Below are 8,867 nucleotides of genomic sequence, written 5' to 3' on the forward strand. Positions count from 1 at the left end.
ACTATAAGAAAAATGTTACTACCTTTGCTGTTCTTCGTCAGAATGCACTCCCAGGACTTCTACTTCAATAACAAATGTTGGTTTGGTCCCAAATAATCCATTGTTATATCCAAATAGCGGCGTTTTGTTCGTGCGTTCAAGACACTATCCGAAAGGGTAAATAAGGGTGACGAGCACGGCGCATTTCGTGACAAAAAAATTCTAAATATTCCATTACCGTACTTCGAAGCATGTCAACCGCTGTTTAAAATCAATTTTTATGCCATTTTTCTCGTAAAAAAAGCGATAATATTCTGACCGGGAAAGCGTGTATACGTACAAAGAGAGAGAAAATAAAAACATCTCGTGCCCTCGTGCACGAGCCTGAGTCTCAGAGTACTCTGACCGGCCACTATCGAAACGCGATAATGTGTTTCAGCCTGGGGCTGCCTCGATATCATTCAGCTTTTTCCCGGGCTCTGAGAGCCTATGGGAGCTGTAGGAAGTGTCACGTTACAGCAAAGATCCTCAGTCTTCAATAAACGGAGACAAGAAGAACAAGATCTTGTCAGAGAGGGCACTTCCTGTAAGGAATCTTCTCAGGTTTTTGCCTGCCATATGAGTTCTGTTATACTCACAGACACCATTCAAACAGTTTTAGAAACTTTAGGGTGTTTTCTATCCAAAGCCAATAATTATATGCATATTTTAGTTACTGGGCAGGAGTAGTAACCAGATTAAATCGGTACGTTTTTTATCCGGCCGTGTCAATACTGCCCCCTAGTCCTAACAAGTTAATATTATCTAACGTCGGTAGGATATCCGTCATTTACCCAGCTGCTACCAGGAATAATTGATTTTTTAACCGACAACGTTAGATGGTGGTTCTCAGAAACATACAGCGCCCGGTCCTTTATGAAGCCCTTCACCATCACACTATTTTCATCATAAGTCCAAAAATAAAATCCATAAGAATATTTATACATTAAAAACAAAAATGTGCACCCTATATTAAAAGCAAATTTTATGTTTACAGCTGACAGTCCACCAAGAAGGATCCCTGCTGCATTATGGACTCTGAGGTTTCTCACAGCCTTTTACAGGGCTCTAAAATCCAGAAAGGTCTTGCTACACAAACAAATGGTGGCTTTACTCAAGCGGCAATACAGTCATGATCTATCCTTCTGGCATAGAACAATGCCATGTTTGTTAAACAACAGTCTGATTAAAAAACGCAAATACAGGCGCTAAAAACCTATATGTCACATGGATGAGCCAGATGTTATTTCTATGTAAAATATTCTGTAACAAGTGTTGTTTTTGTGCTCAATGGTGGATCTATTCATAATTATTTAAGAGATGTTGAGAATCTGTTATCACAGATACCACCCGAACTCCAAGCCTTAATTAACCAAATGAATGAAGCTGGGGTAACATCAGACATAATACTGCCAGATGAAAACCTGTTATCATAGATTCCCGCCAAACTCATAGCCTTAATTAATGATATGAATGAGGCCGGGACGACAGATGAAAACCTGTTATCCCAAATCCCAGACGCACTCATATCCTTAATTAACCAAATGAACGAGAGCATAAGATCTTCTACACACAGACCCCACACAGACCCCGTCATTAACTCCCTTGTCCGAAGAGTCTGAAACGCAATACGATGTTTTTGAGGAATTGGAAAATTGTCTAATACATCTGGGGGGGCGATGGTCTTGATAGAAGTGTTCGGGTTGTGTACCGAAATAAATTCAGCAATACAGAGATTTGACAGTTTTTCAATTTCACATGACTGAATCAGAATCTTGACTATGCAGTTTTTTATTTTATGATATTGGATACTCTGAACGAATTGTTAGACAGGGTAACAGATTATGGCGAACCTCGTGATGTCTTACAGCTTGAAATTTGTGGAGATAGCATGCAAAACACTGTATCTCTGGTTTTACCCAATCTTGAACAGATCATGAACAATTTATAGCCCTGCTGGAATGACTTGTTCAATCAAATTTATCCATCATAGCCGATAGGACCCTCGAGCTTGTAGTACAAATAATACATCAACCCCTAGGTGGAGGGGGTCAGAGAAGGAAACTTGATAGTCTCATGCAATCAGAAATCATAAGCAATAAAAGGGCATATCTCATAAACGTTCACAATCCTGGTAATAAGCTATGCTTTGCAATAGGCCTAGCACATTTACTCAACCCTGGATGTACTGGTCTAGCGGTGTTACAAAAGGCTAGAGAGCTCCAAATTGCCGTGGGTCTAGGTATACAGGATGCTGTGGCTTTCACAACCTCATCCTCAGATTCTGTACTTTTATGTGCAAAACGAACATTATTATGCTATTACCAACATCACAGCGTTTTTAGGAGCGCCTTATGTGTGTTTACGGCGAAAGCAAACCATGCGATTATCTGAGAACAGCACCCAGCAGACAAATCATTACAAACAGTTAGCAGCCAAGAAGAGGAGTAACAAAAGTCAGAAATAGCGATAAAATGTATCACTTACCTTTGATGATCTTCATATGATTGTTCTCCCAAGACTCCATGTTACACAATAAATGTTAGTTTTGTTCGATAATGTCCCTCTTTATATTCAAAAACCTCTGTTTTGTTGGTGCGTTTTGTTCAGTAATCCATTGGAACAGAGCGTGGTCACAACAGACAGACGAAAAATCTAAAAAGTACCATAGAAGTTCATAGAAACAATGATGTTTATAATCAATCCTCAGGTTGTTTTTGTCATAAATAATCGATCATATTTCAACCGAACAATAGCTTCATTAATAGAAAAGGAGAAACAAGAAAGGTGCGCTCCCGGTCACACGCTGGACTCATGTCTGGAAATGTCCACTGTCCTCTCATTGAAAGTGGTGTTTCTCCCTCATTTTTCAGAGTAAAAGCCTGAAACAATGCCTAAAGACTGGCCACATGTAGTGGAAGCCATAGGGATCGTGAACTGCGTCATAAGTCTTTGTATGGTGGATAGGCTTTCAATGGAAAAACAGGCATTTCAAAATAATAGCACTTCCTGGATGGATTTTCCTCAGGTTTTCGCCTGCCATATCAGTTTTGTTAACTTCTTTAGGATAGGGGCCAGTATTTTCACGGCCGGATAAAAAAACGTACCCGATTTAATCTGGTTACTACTCCTGCCCAGAAACTAGAATATGCATATAATTAGTAATATGCATATAATTAGTATAATTAGTAATTAGATTTGGATAGAAAACACTCAAAAGTTTCTAAAACTGTTTGAATGGTGTCTGTGAGTATAACAGAACTCATATGACAGGCAAAAACCTGAGAAGATTCCATGCAGGAAGTGCCCTGTCTGACAATTTGTTGTCCTTCTGTTGCATCTCTATCGAAATTACAGCATCTGTGCTGTTACGTGACACTTTCTAAGGCTTCCATTGGCTCTCTAAAGGCGCCAGAAAGTGGAATGGGGTGTCTGCTGTCTCTGGGCAAAGTATAGGAGCAGAGTTTGTAAGTGGTCAGCCTGGGGACAGTGAGACTGGAGATGCGCGGTCATGAGAACTAGCCATTTTTTTCGTTCTCTCTCTGAATGAATACAATGTTGCCCGGTTGGAATATTATCGCTATTTTATGAGAAAAATAGCATAAAAATAGATTTTAAACAGCGTTTGACATGCTTCTAAATACGGTAATGGAATATTTTGAAATCTTTTGTCATGAAATGCGCTCGTGCGTTACCCTTCGGATAGTGACCTGAACGCACGAACAAAACGGAGGTATTTGGATATAACTATGGATTACTTGGAACCAAAACAACATTTGTTGTTGAAGTAGAAGTCCTGGGAGTGCATTCTGACGAAGAACAGCAAAGGTAATCCAATTTTTCTAATAGTAATTCTGAGTTTAGGCTGCCCCGACGTTGGCGGGTCTGAATAGCTAGCCTTGATGGCCGAGCTATGTACTCAGAATATTGCAAAATGTGCTTTCGCCGAAAAGCTATTTTAAAATCGGACATAGCGATTGCATAAAGGAGTTCTGTATCTATAATTCTTAAAATAATTGTTATGTATTTTGTCAACGTTTATCATGAGTAATTTAGTAAATTCACAGGAAGTTTTTGGTGGGTATGCTAGTTCTGAACATCACATGCTAATGTAAAAAGCTGGTTTTTGATATAAATATGAACTTGATTGAACAAAACATGCATGTATTGTATAACATAATGTCCTAGGAGTGTCATCTGATGAAGATCATCAAAGGTTAGTGCTGCATTTAGCTGTGGTTTGGGGTTATGTGACATATATGCTTGCTTGGAAAATGGCTGTGTGATTATTTGTGTCTATGTACTCTCCTAACATAATCTAATGTTTTGCTTTCGCTGTAAAGCCTTTTTGAAATCGGACAATGTGGTTAGATTAACGAGAGTCTTATCTTTAAAATGGTGTAAAATAGTTGATTGTTTGAGAAAATTGAATTGTGGTATTTTAGTTGGTTTTGTATTTCGCGCCGTGCGATGCCATTGGCTGTTGGCTAGGAGTTCCACTGGCGGAACAGGGTTCCGCTAGCGGAACTTCTGTCCTCAACAGGTTAAACTCACAGACATTATTTTAATAGTTTTTGAAATTTTAGAGTGTTTTCTATCCAAATCCACCAATTATATGCATATCCTAGCTTCTGGACCTGAGTAGCAGGCAGTTTACTTTAGGCATGCTTTTCATCCAAAATTCAGAATGCTGCCCCCTACCCTAGTGAGATTAAAGCGTTCAACAACTGAAGCTTTCAAATCTGAACCTGTAGCAATATGTACGATATTGTGCCTCTTCATGAGTTTCTGAAAAGTATTATTAAGAAATAATTTTCAGCCGTCAGTCTGCACTTTCTTGGGGACTCCTCCTTCCTTCAAGATAGAGTCAAAGGCCCGGGTCACCTCTGCCCCGCTCTTATTTTTTAAGACCCTTACAAATGCTATTTTAGAGAAAATATCTATAACCGTTAGCATGTAGCGATTTCCATAATTTTTATCTGCATGGGCGTGCATGTCACATAGATCCGCCTGAAACTGGGACAAGGGATGAGTAGAAAAAACTATATTTCGGGGAAATTGTTTTCGCACAGGTTTATGCAGAGTATAAGCATCCTGCTCTGCTAACCATTCATTCACTTGAGCAGCGCCTAACCTGCTACCTGTTTCTTCGGCTATAGTTCTCTGTAATGCTCCTTACCCCCATAAGACCCTGGGTTAGAGGGGGTATAATAAACGTTTTTCAACATCTGCTCTGCCATCCTTCTTGCCTCTCTGAGGTACAATAACGTTAATGAGCCCCTTTCAAATAATGACAACATTTCATTTTCATTTTGAATTTTTATTTTTGCAAACATCAAGTATTACGTATACAGACAATTCAGGATTCGTAGCAGGATACTAGTCCCCGTTTTCTCAACGATCCAAGCATGCAACACCCTGTATATTTGGTTTAGATTTACAGGCTTGTGTCTCTGAATTTTTAAAACACACACATCCGCTATATAAGTATATAAACAACAAATATGATACATGTTACAATTAAATGGTGTTTCAAACAAATAAAGTAAAATCTTAGACAAGGTTGTTTCTAGTTCTTCAGAATCATCCACAAGACTGGATACTGGTTGTGTCCATTGTAGACTCTCCCCTGTATGTCGTACATGGTTCATGATTTGCTCAATTTTTAGCACACTTTTAGCCCAGGTATTGTGTGTTGTGTAGAATGATACATTGTTCACTTTACAGAAAAAATGAAATGTATGCATTCACTACTGTAAGTCGCTCTGGATAAGAGCTTCTGCTAAATGACTAAAATGTAAAATGTAAATGTAAATATTTATTAATATTGGTGTTTTATGTCACTTGTACTTCTTTCTAGAGGCCTAAACAAAGGCTTCCGAACTGTCTAGGATTACAGGGCAAAACAGATCAAAAGGATATGGCTTAATATTCAACAATTAAAGGTTTAAGAACAGTGACAGATTGATATGTCCCCTATATACACAAAAGAGAGAATACAGTAGACGGCACGCGTCAAACGTTTGATTTATGACCCTATGTCCGGGTGACGTGTGCATGGCCATATTTGACCATCCTGTCAGGACATCCTGGCGGGAAGTTATCATGTGGTTATGCCCATATAAGGGCATCCTGTTCCGGTTCTCACGCCTTAGAGTGAGTGTTAATTTATGCATATATTGTATCTATTCCTTTGAAGTTGTCATGATGATTGGTGTGTAGGGACCTCGTTGAACTGGGGGGATGTGTTTGAACATTTCAAAGAGTATGGCCCCCCACCCTCTGTTTTTATTGCCCTAAGTTTTGTTGTCTATGAAACAGGAATGTCCAGGGGTATTGGGGGTGCAGACGCATTATAAATCGCCCTAGAACAGCACATGCGCCCCCGATAAACCACTAAAGAAATTAAACATGGATTTTGTGATCAGTGATACAGCAGTGATTACCGTAACAACAGAAGCAGGACCTCGGTTGAAACATAGAGAAAGGTCCGAGTATAAAGCATCAATATACGATGCGCCAAAAAAGCGGTTTCTAAATATGTATAGAACCCAAATACCGCCCGCAACTGCGCTGAAAGATCAAGTGATGATGTCTAATGGACAGCAATGGGGTTATCTGTTTGATTACCCGGCCTATAGAGTGAAACTCTATACCGTAGTTGAAGAAGAAGAAAATACAGACCATGCTTTAAGAGTGCGGGCTTGAAGCTCCGCCCTCAAATGATTTGTATTTTGATCAAATGTGGGCTTGTTTGGGGGCAGAGGTCATTAGAATAATATCCAAGCAGTGCGCTTTGCAAGTGTTCATTTTGACATTTACATTAACATTTTGGTCGTTTAGCAGACACTCTTGTCCAGTGCGACTTACAGTCAGTGTATTAAAATAAAGGTAAACAAGAATATACCACAGTCATAGCAACTAAAAACATTATGTTACCATTACCGAGAATGTTGTAGTTAAGCGGGCTACTTACAAGTATATACAGTGCCTTGCAAAAGTATTAATCCCCCTTGGCGTTTTTCCTATTTTGTTGCATTACAACCTGTAATTTAAATGGATTTTTATTTGGATTTCATGTAATGGACATACACAGAATAGTCCAAAATGGTTAAGTGAAATGAAAAAAATAACTTGTTTCAAAAAATGGAAAATGGAAAAGTGGTGCGTGCATATGTATTCACCCCCTTTGCTATGAAGCCCCTAAATAAGATCTGGCACAACCAATTACCTTCAGAAGTCACATCATTTGATAAATAAAGTCCACCTGTGTGCAATCTAAGGGTCACATGATCTCAGTATATCTACACCTGTTCTGAAAGGCCCCAGAGTCTGCAACACCACTAAGCAAGGGGCACCACCAATCAAGCGGCACCATGAAGACCAAGGAGCTCTCCAAACAGGTCAGGGACAAAGTTGTGGAGAAGTACAGATCAGGGCTGGGTTATAAAAAAATGTCAGAAACTTTGAACATTCCACGGAGCACCGTTAAATCAATTTGTTTTAAATGGAAAGAATATGACACCACAACAAACCTGCCAAGAGGGGGCCACCCACCAAAACTCACAGGCCAGGCAAGGAGGGCATTAATCAGAGAGGCAACAAAGAGACCAAAGATAACCCTGAAGGAGCTGCAAAGTGGAGATTGGAGTATCTGTCCATAGGACCACTTTAAGCCTTACACTCCACAGAGCTGGGCTTTATGGGAAGAGTGGCCAGAAAAAAGCCATTGCTTAAAGAAAAAAATAAGCAAACATGTTTGGTGTTCGCCAAAAGGCATGTGGGAGACTCCCCAAACATATGGAAGAAGGTACTCTGGTCAGATGAGGCTAAAATTGAGCTTTTTGGCCATCAAGGAAAACACTATGTCTGGCGCAAACCCAACACCTCTCATCACCCGAGAACACCATCCCCACAGAAAAGCATGGTGGTGGCAGAATCATACTGTGGGGATGTTTTTCCATCAGCAGGGACTGGGAAACTGGTCAGAATTGAAGGAATGATGGATGGCACTAAAAACAGGGAAATTCTTGAGGGAAACCTGTTTCAGTCTTCCAGAGATTTGAGACTGGGACGGAGGTTCACCTTCCAGCAGGACAATGACCCTAAAGCAACACTCGAGTGGTTTAAGGGGAAATATTTAAATGTCTTGGAATGGCCTAGTCAAAGCCCAGACCTCAATCCAATTGAGAATCTTTGGTATGACTTAAAGATTGCTGTACACCAGTGGAACACATCCACTTGAAGGAGCTGGAGCAGTTTTGCCTTGAAGAATGGGCAAAAATCCCAGTGGCTAGATGTGCCAAGCTTATAGAGACATACCCCAAGAGACTTGCAGCTCTAATTGCTGCAAAAGGTGGCTCTACAAAGTATTGACTTTGAAGAAGGGTGGAGATCAGAGAGCGAGGGAGACAGAGAGATAGGGAGAGCAAAGAGGGGAGAGCAGGGAGGAAAGAGAGCACATGGAAATGACATTTTTGGACCATGGCCATTATATACTGGACTCTTAAAAGTGTCTCTTCCACTCTGTTAATCTTCTCCTCTCCTTTCCTTTCCTCTCCTCTCCTCTCCTCTCCTCTCCTCTCCTCTCCTCTCCTCTCCTCTCCTCTCCTCTCCTCTCCTCTCCTCTCCTCTCCTCTCCTCTCCTCTCCTCTCCTCTCCTCTCCTCTCCTCTCCTCTCCTCTCCTCTCCGTTCTCCTCAGCAGTGAAAGCTAAACACACAGCTTTGAAGTTCCTCTTCTCTGGTCTGCCTTTTTATATGAGGTGATTGAGCTGTGGATAAGGATAGGATGTGTGTGTGCAAAGGTGTAAAGTAACTAATTGCAACTACTCTTGTTACTGTAATTGAG

The sequence above is a fragment of the Salmo salar genome, chromosome ssa21 (assembly GCF_905237065.1).
Source record: "Salmo salar chromosome ssa21, Ssal_v3.1, whole genome shotgun sequence".
Classification (NCBI taxonomy): domain Eukaryota; kingdom Metazoa; phylum Chordata; class Actinopteri; order Salmoniformes; family Salmonidae; genus Salmo; species Salmo salar.